Source organism: Primulina huaijiensis, chromosome 4 (assembly GCF_012295235.1).
Source record: "Primulina huaijiensis isolate GDHJ02 chromosome 4, ASM1229523v2, whole genome shotgun sequence".
In the NCBI taxonomy this organism is placed as follows: domain Eukaryota; kingdom Viridiplantae; phylum Streptophyta; class Magnoliopsida; order Lamiales; family Gesneriaceae; genus Primulina; species Primulina huaijiensis.
This window is the reverse complement of record NC_133309.1, coordinates 22269112-22283875: the sequence shown is the minus strand read 5'-3', so window position 1 is coordinate 22283875 and position 14764 is coordinate 22269112. Positions and strand designations below refer to the sequence as shown.

Here is a 14764-nt window from a genome sequence, read left to right as displayed (position 1 = left end):
TTTGACGGATCTCCAACTCGAACCGATTCATGAAAAAAGTATTACATTATATGCTAAAAATATTAATTTTCATTTTAAATACGAATCCGGTTGACACCTCTCACAAAAATAGATATGTGAGACTATCTCACAGAAGACTTATTATTTACCGTGAAGACATAGCATATATCATATCAATAATATTGCATGAATTTACAATTTTTTAAGAGAAATGTATTTGAAAAATACAGAGGATTATATAAATTTTTGGGGGAAAAGGGGAAAAAAGAACTATAGACTCTAGTACAATCATCATATATTCATATTATTATTATTATTATTATTATATAATGGGAAATCACACGTTAAAATATACACTCCAAATATATAGAACTCATTCATATATTTAGCAGACACTACTAGTTTTCTTGTCTGCAATCTTCTTCCAATGGCTGCAGATTTCTCTCTGACTCTCCAAAATGTTCTTTTTCACCTGTGGTCCATTCGCTTTGTCTACGGTTACATGTGCTGTTTTGACGGAGGCGCGAGGCGGCAGCTCATCCAACTCCTTGATCACTTTTTCGAAGTCGGAGACCAGTCTCTGTGCCAAGCTGTGGCTGAAGTCCTCTCGAATCACCACTCGAAGAACAGCAACGTGCTCGGCATCAGCAGGCATGGTGTAAGCTGGAACTATCCACCCGAATTTCCTAAGGGCCTCGGCTATATGGAAAACTGTGAACTTGCTGCTGTCCTTGAGAGAAAATGCAACCAAGGGAACACCAGCGTCTTTCGATATGATCTCGAATTGCCCTGTCTTGACGAGCCCCTATTTAAGTAGCCTTGCGTTTTCCATGCAATTTTGCATGATGCTTTTATAGCCCTTCAGCACAAAAACAGTAGCAGTAAATGAGATAAATCGACAGCCCCCACACCATGCTATTATCATTCCCAGTATTGACGGCTAAAGTAAGTACTAGTATTCACAGTTTCTTGTGCAGTTATAGGAATTAGGAAATACCTCAAATCCAAGTCTTATGAACTGATAATACTGTGCAATGATCTGGGAAGATCCTGAAAAATTAAATGATGCAGGTAAATACCGCAGTTTTTTAAGACGACATGAATTATATGTACTTTTACCAGTTCACAGAACTTTCTAGTCAAGTGTAAAACAAGCACACTGTCTTTGTAAACAACTATCCCACAAGGGTGGAGATACATAGATACTAAGTAAACAGCCAAGAAAAACTTAATCGAATAAATGGGGATTACCCTTCGAGAAATTTAAGGTGAATGTAGGTTGGTCTGATCCAAGGTAGTTGATATGGAAGACAAGCTCCTCTGGCAAGTCCTCCTTACTCCTCCACACTACCCACCCGATACCAGCGTAAACGAGCCCATACTTGTGACCGCTGACATTGATACTCTTCACCAGCGGCAAACGGAAATCCCATTCCAGTTCAGGGTGAAGAAAAGGGGCAATAAATCCTCCACTAGCCGCATCAACATGAATAGGGGTGTCCCATCCAGTTTCCTTGTTCTTTTCTGTCAGAAGTTCATTGAGGAGCTTGACATCCTCATACTCCCCTGTCAGAGTAGAACCAAGAATGGCAGCAACGCAAATAGTATTCTCATCCACCATTTCCACTGCTTTAGCAGGATCCATTACATAGTAACCTTCCCTTAGCTTCACCTCTTTTAGTTCTACCTCAAAGTACCTTGCAAATTTCTCCCAACAAACCTAAGAAACATAAATTGCATCGGAATCTTATGCCGTGGGAAATCAACAGAAGCTCACCAAAGGCTAAATTAGAGAAGAAACTGATCAACAAACCTGCACGTTAGCCCCGGTGACAATATTTGGCTTATCGTAAGGCTTGCCCTCTGCCTTTCTCTTTGCTTGCCATTTCCTTTTAAAAGCAAGGCCTGCAAGCATTATGGCTTCCGATGATCCGACAGTGCCAACACCAATTGCTGTTTCGTTCTCACCAACAGGTGCATTGAAGAGATGGGCTATCATATTTACACACCGATTCTGCCAAATCCACAATTAAATCATTCACCAACTTAACAGGCACAAATAGTTTCTTCAGAATGTTCCAAAATCGAATTTAAAATAAAACCCAGAATTCTGAAACAAGATGGTATTGAATAGAGAAAATCACGTTTTTGTCCTAAATTTTTGGTCAACTATCGATCATTTCATTTTCCCATGAAACATCTCTCTTTTCTCTGTCATTTTAACACTTCAATAAAAAAATATATATAAATAACTGGATTAATATCGTAAATTAACTTACAACAATACCAAAAATTGAAGAACATGTAACTCATGGACACCAAAAATGAAATATCTCCGTATCGAATCCATTCCTCACGAAACTAGAACAATTAGTGCTGCTAGTAACACCAGATAAAACATGTTCTTTCCAGGAAATTATCAAGTATACTTGGTAAAGAATGGAATTTCAGAAGAAATACACAAAGAGACTGGAGAAAAAGAAACATAGAGAGACCTGAAGTTCGGTGGTGACAGGGTACTCATCCATGTCGACATAATTCTTATTGATGGAACCCATAATCAGCTTATCGCACTCCTCCTCCATCCACGTTGTCACGAACGAGGCCAGATTCAGACGAGGGTTCCCATCGAGCAACAACTCGTCGTTCACAATCTGGTACGCCGCATCCTTCGGCATCGAATCCGCCGGCATCTTGAACCTGCAAAACCCACGAACACTTCAGGTCACTCGTATCGTATAGCATCCAAAAACAAGCAGAAACAAAATATCCATACCTGGGGAGAGAACTGCGTGCATATCTCGAACCAAAGGTGCTGTGAATGTGTTCATCCGAGCTCGATATCGTTGTTGTCACCACCATTTTTTCCCAGAAAGTCCTCAGAGGACGCCGACTGTGGTCGTAATTATCGGATATTTACTGCGGGTTGTGGTCGAAAATTCGAAAAGATTGAAGAAATATGAAGATGATTGAATCGAACTATGGAGAAAATACATGTGCTGTGTGTGCATGTATACATACAAATCCGCGGATCCTCCGTTTCTCGTGGAAGTGGAAAGGTGACACGTAGTGCGGGGCAGGTGGTCGAAACTGTCCTCGTGTACGTGGGCCCGACCCACAAAAAGGTAGCGTGGCCCATTTCATATATTTTAATGGCCCATTTATTAACGGGCCTAACGTGTCTATTAGACCCTGCGCTCCACGCATGCCACGTCTTGTTCGAGTCTCACTCTTTGTGCTTTAATTATTTAATTATTAATTATTAATTATTATCTCTTTTAATTAATTTATATTTATGTAATAACGCCATATGTCCATCAACCACCATTTTTAATTAAAATTCAGAGTTTTCTAAATTGCGCTTTCAAATACAAAAGGAGCATTGAGAAAGTTTAAGAATATTCGGAGAATGTTTTTCATCACTGTGTTTACTATTGATTTGTCGTTTATATATTGAATTTATAATTTTTTATATATTTTATTATATCTAATAGATTAATGTCATATCAACATCGATCAATCAATGGATCGAGTTTCAGTCAATTGCGGTTGGAATGAGTTTAAATCAATCAAACTGGAAATTTTGGTTTCGTTCAAGTTTTAAGAGAAACCAAACCAAACTGATCCAATCAAATTTACATAAAAACATTATGTGTGTTGAAAATAAGAGTTGAAATTATTGAATGTTGAAAATAAGAGTTGTAAATATTGAAAATTAGTGTGTGATGATATATGTAATGATGTATTTATTTTTTGTTTATTTCCAAAGAAATTTTATAAATATGTCTCTCAATTTGTGAAGAAAACACACAATTGAGTAGACAAAATTTTATAAATAGTGTAGTTTAATATATTTTGTGAGTTTGATATTTTTATTTTTTACTATAAATTTTTACTTTTAACAATGTGTTATTTTTGTTGATTTAATATGAGTTTTTGGATGTACAAGAATTATATTTGATTTTTAGTTCATATTCTATTACTTATTACATTTGTGAACAATTTAATAATATAAAAAATCTATTTATTGCATATTTAAGTGATATAATACATAATTTAATCCTAAAAGTTTAGTTTATATATAAATTGTTACAATATTTCTGTTATACTTAAATTTTGGTGGCATAAAAAATAAACAACATCGAGCTGTTTTAGGATCCAGTCGCTATTTTGTTTGTATAACAAGTTCTTCAGGCCACTGGATCAAATCAGGAATTTCAAGTCGTTCGGGAGTTCAAGACGTTATGTCAAGAAGTTAAACCGATGTATTTATTAAACTCTGGTTCTAAGAGATCATCTGACAAAACTGACCAGTCCGAAAATTTAAAGAAGTGCAAAGGTTCAAACCGTCACATTCCAACCGCACTACAAACGGACAGTTTTGAGAATTTTAAGGAGGATATTGCAAGTCAAGCCTCTCAGACGAAAGCTGAAACAAGAAAGAGTGCAAAATATCGTACCAACCCCCAAAGTGACAGAAAGTTATCTAGTTGGTATACGGTCTGTCTGATTTAATAAAAAGCATTGACTTAAAGTCGCAAAATCGAGAAGAATATTTAATGATGCATACGACGATTGAAAATGACTTGTCTATATTGTCGCAAAACAGTACAAATGATCGTTGAAAAACAAATCTGACCGTTGGAGTTTGATTTGTTTTCAGATTTGTTTTTCAGCTATATATATGTAGACCATTCAAAGTAAAGACTACCAAATTTTTGAACAAGAAAAGTGTTCATAGCCGCTGAATTGAAAATCCTACACTCGGCGTATTTTCAGATCAATTGAGGACATTTAACCTTCTACATTTCAGACTGCTCAACAAAAGCCACCTTTATCATATCACATCAGATCTTCAATGATCAACAGGTGTTACCTCAACAAAGTCAAGTTATTACAAAGTTGACCATTTGGTCTTTGTTATTTGTTGTGTTGTCGGTTGAAATGGTAGTTATTAAACATTCAGAGCTTGTAAAGTAATTACTAAAAATTTCAGTTTAGGCAGTGTGATAAATCCTAACTAAAACGAGTTGTTATAAGACGTTGTAAAGCCAAAGCTTTTTAGTGAAAGAAAGGGTGGCATAGGAGTTTTTGTTGGGGAATTACACCGAAGCGATGTCGATCACGATGATAATACCCAATAATTGCGGAATAAAATAACCAACAAGAACACAAAGATTTACGTAGTTCACCCAATATAGGCTACATCCACGGAGCACTGTAACTTTTATAACTGGAAGAAATATTACAAAAAGTGTATACACCAATACACTCAATATTTCTCACACTCCTAACCCGAGTATATCGAGAAAATAATTTCTCTAACTCACACAAGAGAATTCCCGCATTCAAGAAAAATAAATACACTCTTTTTTTTCTACGCACTCTCTTTTTATCAAAGCTGAAAAGCTTTTGATTTTGGATACAATAACTGAAGGAATTGAGCTCTATTATAACTAATTCTCTCGTCCAGCTTTTTAAAATCTTTCGATGTGAGATACGTTTTTTTATTATTTAATTTAATGTGGGTCCCACCACATTAAATTCTTACCTAACAATTCTCCCACTTGAAGACTTGATTTCAATCATGTCTTCACACCAACAGTGCAGCAGCTCATACCTCCTTTGTTAGTCTAGGAGACCAACTGAAGTAAAACACAACTTCAGTTTTCCAATGATAACAGCCTTCGTAAGCATATCAGCTGGATTCTTGCTCCCAGGAATCTTCTCAAGCTTCAAGACTCCATTCACCCGATCTCTAAGGATCCCCATTCCAAGGATTTGTTTTGCAGCATCCAAATCCTTCAAAGCAAATTCCTTTGATAACTCTTTCTCGAGTGTATCAATCTCCTCCAGACAAGCTCCTGCTATCAACATATCATCTATATATATATCAGTAGTATGATATAATAACCATGAAGCTTCACATAACAATAGTGATCAGCCTGATACCTCAGAAAATCATCATTATTCATTACACCATCAAACTTCTTGTACCACTGTCTTGGAGCTTGTTTGAGGCCATACAAGCTCTTTTGAAGTTTGCACACTATTTTCTCTTTCTCTCGTACTTCAAATCAATGTGATTGATTCATTTCTTCATCTAGCTTTCCATGAAGAAACCCCGTCTTTACATCTAACTGTTCCATATTTAAATCTTCTTTTACCATCAATCCAAGTACACTCCTGATAGTAGTTAACTTTACCATCAGAGAGAAAATATCAATGTAATGAATGACTTCTTTTTCACCTTTTTACAACAAGTATTTCTTTGTACCGCTTGCTACCGTCATGTTCTAACCGGTACTCCCACTTGCTATGTAAAACCTTTTTACCTTCAGGAAGTTCTGACAACTCCCACATGTGATTGGATGACAGTGAATCCATCACATCTTCTATGACTAACTCCCACTGTTTAAAAGTCTCATAAACATCCTTTTATTTACACAAAATAAACCCAAAATTTCCTGCTCGAATCGTCAACAGTAGTACTATAATATCTTGAGTGATCTCCAAGGGATGTCACAAGAGATGGTCCACATATATCAGTATGTGCCAGCTCCAAATCCGCTGATTTCGGTTCTCTAACCTCTTTTGAAAAACTCACTTTTTTCTGCTTTCTAAAAAATACAGCTTCACACAGCTTGTGTTCAACGATCTTTAATTTCGGTAGCTTTGCGTTTGAAACAAGCATCTTTATTCCCTTCTCACTCTTATCCCCAAGCCTACTATGCCATAGACTTGAATTAGCTCCAGCATCCACAGCCGCTAATTTATTTCTCAAACTGGAAGTCATATAAAGTGTTCCAATTTTCTTTCCTCGAGCAACAATCATGGTTCCATTTTTCACTTTCCAGGAACCATCACCAAAGGTCACCTTATGACATTCGTCGTCAAGCTGTCCCACTGAAATCAGATTGTGTGTCAACTTTGGTACATGCCTTACTTTGTTGATTTTCCAGACAGATCTATTTGTCATCTTCATCCGGATATCACCCATACCGATTATTTCCAAAGGTTTTCCATCAGCCAGGAAAACTTTTCCGTAATCTCCCGCAATGTAATTATCGAATACATCACGATTACCAGTGGTATGAAACGAAGCTCCCAAGTCCATAACCCAAGAATCAACCGGGCTTTCCATGTATAGTAATAGAGCATCATGTACCTCCTCAGTAACAACATTAGCGTCGTTCTTTGTTGATCTGAAATTCTTTTTCAAGTGACCAGTCTCACCACAGTTCCAGCACTTCACATTCTTTTCAAAATTTCTTTTGTCTTTTCCATTTCTTAACTTGGACCTACCATGCCATTGGTTAAAACTCTTTTCGCCACTCCTGCCCCTTCCTCTATTCTCGAGATTTAGAGCAGAACGTGATGATGTTCCTTCACCAAAATCCATCCTGCGAACTTCTTCAGCAAGAATTTGATCTCTGACATCATTGAATTGTAGCTGTCTTTTTCCAACAGAGTTGCTAACCGCTGCCTGCATTGGTTCCCAATTGTCTGGTAAGACGCCAAAAGAATAAGTGCTCGAATCTCATCATCAAATTTAATTTCAACCGATGTCAGCTGTGAAACAATCGTGTTGAATTTATTGATGTGTTTAGCCACCGATGCATCTTCTCTCATCTTCAAGTTAAATAACTTCTTCATGAGATGTACTTTATTATTTGCTGATAACTTTTCGTACATGTCCGACAAAATGGACATCATCTCCTCCATCTTTTCCGGTTTCTTTCCTGATAGAGGTTGATGCAGCTTCTTACTGTACAGATAATCTCTTATCTGTAACCGTCAGAACGAAAAATATGTTCCGTCGAACTTGTTGATTCCAGGTCCCGATCCATCATCTCCGACCATCACTTCTCTAGCCTTAGCACACAATCTAAAAAATCTTTTCTGATGTGGAAGATCAGACAAAACTGCAACCACAGATCATACTCAGAATTCTTAAGAATTTTCACAACAATGCTCTGATACAAGTTGTTGGGGAATTACACCGAAGCGATGCCGATCACGATGATAATACCCAATAATTGCGGAATAAAATAACCAACAAGAACACAAAGATTTACGTGGTTCATCCAATATAGGCTACGTCCACGGAGCACTGTAAATTTTATAACTGGATGAAATATTACAACAAGTGTATACACCAATACACTCAATATTTCTCACACTCCCAACCTGAGTATACCGAGAAAATAATTTCTCTAACTCACACAAGAGAATTCCCGCACTCAAGAAAAAAATACACTCTTTTTTTCTATGCACTCTCTTTTTATCAAAGCTGAAAAGCTTTTGATTTTGGGATACAATAACTGAAGGAATTGAGCTCTATTTATAACTAATTCCCTCGTTCAGTTTTTTAAAATCTTTCGATGTGGAATACGTTTTTTTATTATTTAATTTAATATGGGTCCCACCACATTAAATTCTTACTTAACAGTTTTATCTCCGAACATCCATAAAAACTTTGTGTCATTTACTCATGCACTTTAAATTTTCACATATTCAAGTTTTCATATTGTTTCATGTTGAACTGCCAGTTATTTCTTAAAAAGCACTAGAAGCAATCAGGAAACATCGACATTTATGATGTCAAAGTATAGTTCTTATGCCAGCTATTCTTCTTATAGAGTGACTCGTAAGCATATATTTCTTTGTAGTTTCACATTATGTTCTATGTTTAGATCCTTTCTTATCTGATCAATAATATCACTTAGATGGGCGTTTTTACTTGTACGATAAAACAGTTCTTGCAATCAAATGGTAATGTTATCATTCAAATTCCGTGTTACAATTATTCAATAATTGTGGGGTAAACGGTGCTGTAAGGACCACAATAAACAACTAATTAAAGTGTCAATACTTTTGTCAAGGTAACAAGTGCATTGTTTTGAATTTGCCATGACAGCAACCATTGTGGTCTTAAGGAGCCTAACTGACTTCATTTACATGATTCATATCCTCCTTCAGGTACCTGTACTCGGTATCGTTAAGGAGCCTTGTATTTTATTACTTGATATTGTTAGACCAACTAAGTTATTTTTGTCTACGGTTGATAAAAATATTTTCATTTCTCTTGTTGTAGGGTATTTTTTTGGTTGTCAAAAGCATGCGAAGACTCACAAAATTATTTCTCTTGCTCATCTCTTTTGATGTACATGTTTTACAAGCGAAGATACATCTTCATTTTGCATTTTAGGTTGGCATATGTTGCACTTGAATCTAGAGTTATGGGAGCTGGAGAATTGGTTGATGACCCTGGGAACTATATTTTGGATATTTTACAGTTGATTTCTTTGTTGTACTTCCCCTTCCACAGGCAAGTGTCCATTTTCCTTGCTCTTCTGCTGAATTTGTTTTCTAACAAGTTTTTTATTTTTTTGTCATAATATTGTGATCGTTGAGACATGCCAAACTTGTAGCCAAAATTTAGTATTTACCACTGATTGTCTGATTTGTAACATTTTTTTGAGTTGAGGGTCTTTAATGAATTCATGTCACAACTATAAGCATATGATCTAGTTCTTTTTCTTGAGTTTATTTTATGGTCCAAATGTATCATACATGTTTGATATTGGGTTATTTGCTTTCTGTAGATCATCATACTATTGATCTTATCATATTCCATGGGATCATCTGGAGCCAATTACGTAGGGGTGGGCATAGTTTGGTTAAAACTGAAATAACCGATCGGACCGAAAAATTCGGTTTAAATGGTTCGGTTTTATCGGTTTTTCGGCCGGTTACGATTTCAAAATTAAAGAAATTCGATTTTTCGGTTCGGTTTACGGTTTTGATCCCCAGAAAACTGAAATAACCGAATCGGCCAGATTACATTTAACTATAGGATTTTTTGTATAATGGGCTAATAAATGGGCCTTAGTCATGTGACAAGTCCAATATTGACAATTGGAAGTTCAAATTGTTATTGAAGCTCATATTGTTAAATGTATTGAGATTTGAGATACAAAATCTATGTGCATTTTTAAGTCTGAAAATTAGAATTTAATGACTGTGTATCTTTTTATTGAAGAGCTATTGTTTGAAATTGTATTTCAAATTGTTATTGAAGCTTATATTGTTAAGTCATAAGTGTATTGTAATCATATATGTTCTACTCATCTACTATCATTGTTTTTTTTTATATGTGTTGCATCCATCAAGCATCAAGTGATGCACAATTTTATTTCTTAACAAAATATTATATAACCGAACCGTATTAAAAAAAATCAGACCGAACCGTAATAAAGTGGTTTGGTTTTGGACCAGATATATTCAAAATCAAAAACCGAAAAACCGAACCATTATAGAGAAACACCATACCGAACCGATCGACGCCCACCCCTACAATTACGCAAAAAATCGTTTATGTGCAGTCATACTTGTTCAATATGTACCAAGGGTGTACAGAATTTTACCTTTGCTAACCGATCAATCTCCTACTGGATTTGTTTTTGAGCCTGCATTGGCAAACTTTGTCACGAATCTTCTCATTTATATGTTGGCTTGTCATGCATTACTTGTATTTTTTTTCCGTCATCTTCATATTCTTCAAATTTTTTTCGTCTGAATGTTGTTGTAGCAAAACAAGTTTTTTTTTTTAAATGTAGACGTTGATTTCTGCCTAAAATACAAAATAGAGAGTGAACCAATGCATTAGAGATGCTTGTCGCAACACCAACATGACAAGGTGCATGGAGTTCATTGATTGCAGACATGGAAATGACTATGTGGATTTCAGGAGTTATTTGACATGGCAGCTGTGGAAGAGCAATGCCAACCAATTGCTTGTTTCGAGCAAGGCAGTTTCGATCACGGAATTTATCAGAACCATTGAACAAAGTGTGATCACGAGATACATGCACTCTTTGTTTTGGGGATTCCAGGCATGGTATTGCCATACAATCATTTTGTTTTTTGACAGTTTAGTAAAAACATATGATAAGTTTTGACATTTCATTTTTGTATCGTTGGAAAAGTCGACTATTCTATTGACCCTATAATGTTATTGTGCTAACAATGCAAATTAGTACCCAGGCTGGGAATCAGGTTCTTAGTTATTTCTTGTGGGAAGTTTCTTTCACCATGAGCATCCTAGAGGTGGGACTCATGATTTTTGCTCTGTTGATTGGAAATATGCATGATTTCCTCCAGGCACTTGGCCGCATGTAAGATCTTCTGAGCGACTTCTGTTGATGTTGAGGAGTTGATGAACCATCGGCTTGCTAGGAGAGCTAAGACGGTGACATATTTATTTATCATGTTACATTGCTTTCATCATCTCATTTCCCATTTATTTTTAAATTCATGATCATCTCTGTGAACCTTCTATCGAAACAAGTAGCAGCATCGAGTTGATTAGAGTGCGGTGTCTTTTTCATGCAGGCAAGTCCAAGAAGCAAAATGTTTCAATTGGGCTACCGCTCGTGGGATAAATGAAGAAATGCTAATGGAGAACCTACCAGAAGACCTTCAAAGAGAAATAAGACATCATCTCTGAAAGTTCGTCAAGAAAGTATGTTCCCTTGAGAAATTATTTTTTTCGCTAAAAGGTAGCACATAAAGAAATCGCATGAAACCTGAGATACAAATAAGTACTCAAGATTCTGCATTATCTGATGAATTTCTTGATTATGTGCCAAATGTAGGTCCAGATTTTTCAACTATTGGATAAATCTATTGTCGATGCTATATGTGAGCGTCTAAGTATAAAAACAAATATCAAAAGGAGCAAAATCCTATACCATGGTGGTCTTGTATAGGGGTGGCAAAATGCAACACGACCCGTCAACCCGACACGACCCAACACGAAAAAAATCAGGTTCGGATTGGTGTTTTTCGGGTTCGGGTTCGGGTCGGGTATATTTATATATTGTATGTTTGAACAAAATTTATTGTATATTTATATAATAAATTTTCATCATTTAATATTTATTTTGTATATTTTTTATTTTTTTAACAATTTTTATTTGATTTAGTAAATATACTTTTAATTTTCTACAATTAAACTTTTAAATTTAAATCAAAAATTTTGTTATTATGTGTTTAAATTAAAATTTATTTTTTTTCCCGAATTTTTTTCATTAATTTTCTTTAAAAAAAATAAAAAAAAAATTCGGGTTAGACGGGTTGAGTCGGGTTAGACGGGTTCGTGTTCGGGTTGGGAATTTTCGGGTTCGGGTTGAAAAGAGAAAAAAAAAATTCACGGGTTGACCCGACCCACCCGACCCTATTGACACCCCTAGTATTGTAGATAAAATGACATTTATAATTCGCGGCAAGATGGAGAGTATCGAGCAAGATCACAATGTGGTTCCCTTGTCTAAAGGAGATGTTTGTAAAGAAGAACTATTCACATGGTATCTCGAATGTTCTTCTGTGAATAAAGGTGAAATTGCATCCGGTACTATGTCTTCTGTGTATTGCTTATGTACTTTACATATATATGTTAGATTAGGTTTTGAGGGAGCCAACTTGTGGCTTGAACTTTATTGACTCTTATATTAAATAAATCTTTATTTTAATATTATTTTAAGGTTTTATCTAATTATCACATTTATTTTATCTGTATACACATGCAAGCTGCATAGATAAATCATTGAATACACAAAAAGATACCATGATGTTCTCACCTGAAGGACTAATCAAGGTGCTTCACGATCATCCCAAAAGGACATCTGCAGCAAATTTGACTTCATTCTATTTTGTTTTGCACAAGACCGCAATCAGAATCTGGACTCCCTACAGCTGTTACTAAACCACATACTATAGTTCTCTACATGATTGGTACTGGTAGTACCACTTTCAATTTTAGTTGGATAGTATTCAAAATAGTTCTGCAGTTTGCAAATGGAGGATTCAAATCCACTAAGCTCTCTTTTCCCTCCTTGATCTATTAGATTTTAGAGTCCCAAGGATTTGTGAAGGATGTAGATTGAGAATCTTTTGATGTGGGTGATCAACTGAAATTATCACCTACATATTTCAAAGGAAACATGAAAATAGATCTTCCATTGTCTACCTCTGATGCCCAGAATGTTGGCAACACAAGTGTTTCATCATCTAGAACCAAACCATCTGAAGCTAAATCTTTTTCTAGGAAAAAATCATCTGAGTATGTTATGTTTTCTACCTCTTATATTCAAGTCCAAATAAATTTTGGCCGACAAAAAATTTAGACCGCAAGAGAGGTTATTGCATTTTATAAACTCAGATAATGCATATCAGAAAGAAAATATCATTTTTTGATATTTTGTCCAGAAAAACAAAAGAAAGATATTTAAAGAAATATTTTATTCCTTAATTGATTTTTCTATGTTAATAATATTGTGATATTGAAATATGAAATTTTATCTTTCTAGACTAATAAGATGTTCTAAGTTATTTACATATATGATAAAATTTGTGATAAGATCCATAGATATGATATGACTGATTAAAAGAGTTTAATTTTTTATAAAACTTGTTTCCATATTTGTGTAGGACTTTATAAAAGGAATAAATTATAAGACAAAAGAAATCTATAAATAAGAGTACATAGATAATGCGCATGAGGATGAATCAAGAGAGATAGGCGCCGCATGAGAAAAAGACTGAAGAAGATCGAATGCTTGATTATCATACTATTGTTGTGTTATCGTTGAGTGTTGAGGACGTTCTGGCACAACACCTATTTATTGTGTTGATTAGTATGTTGTTTATCAAAGATGATATTGACTCACAGACGTTACATTCGTAGTTTGATTATACATTTGGTTTAATTATTTTGGATAAACTTTATTCCCGGCCCTCATTTGCTAAGGGAATTAGTTTTTATTCAATTCACTAGTATTGATTTTGTAAACTAACAAGCTTTTTTAGTGAATGTTTTGTGCAGATGTACCGCACTTGTGCATGATTTATTATGTCTTATTTCATTCATCAAAGTTTATTTGTGCACACAACGCCTAACTATGATACACACAATCTTAGTTTTTTTTTTACTTTTATGTTAAACAACCGTCTTACATTATCAATCAAGAACCTCTCGTAACTCGGCTCTCCCTCGCAGGTACGAATCACCTTGCTGGCGAGCACTTGCAGCCAGACGAATACAAGTTGCATGGAGGTATAGGAAGAAATTAAACGGCGTCTTAGCCATGTCGACTCCTCCATCAGCCCAACCAAATAATTAAACTCTTGAAACCAACATCCATCTGTTCTAGTATAGACACACACATGCACACGGGCAGGCATCCATATCTCATCTTTCTATATACTAGAGTATTTATATTCATTCCATAGGTCAATATCATAAGATCCAATATGATACCTGCCCATTTTCTTGAAACACTATAACGCAGATGATACACGTAAAATTCGATCGATATACGGCGTGTGCTATATAACACAACAGGTTCTTTTAAATTGCTTTCTTTTTTAAGGCTGGAACTTGTCATTATTTTGTTGTATAAATGTATATGCTCCAAAGTTAAGATGCAAGCTGTGTTCATTACAATGAGGGGTGCATTATTGTTATTAAAGGTTCAATTTAATGGAGTTTTTGGGGTCTCAACAGTAACAGGTGAGGGGCTGTAATATCTGGACAATGCATGGTTGGCATGAGAATTAAGGTTTTTGTCCATAATAATGTACTTGAATGGTAATGATAATATATTCAACTCAATGAAATTTGTGTGATTTTGTCTTCGGACGCTCATACTTCCAACCAACCGAATACTATCTGTTTTTGGGCTCTGTCGATGCATTATTC

General features: G+C 35.4%; 2 pseudogenes; one reads left to right on the top strand and one right to left on the bottom strand.

Moving 5' to 3' along the window:
• Window positions 1-304: 304 nt before the first annotated feature.
• On the bottom strand, window positions 305-3010 carry LOC140975448 (glutamate decarboxylase-like; annotated as a pseudogene).
• Window positions 3011-8729: 5719 nt separating this feature from the next.
• On the top strand, window positions 8730-12903 carry LOC140974984 (probable cyclic nucleotide-gated ion channel 20, chloroplastic; annotated as a pseudogene).
• Window positions 12904-14764: the final 1861 nt, after the last annotated feature.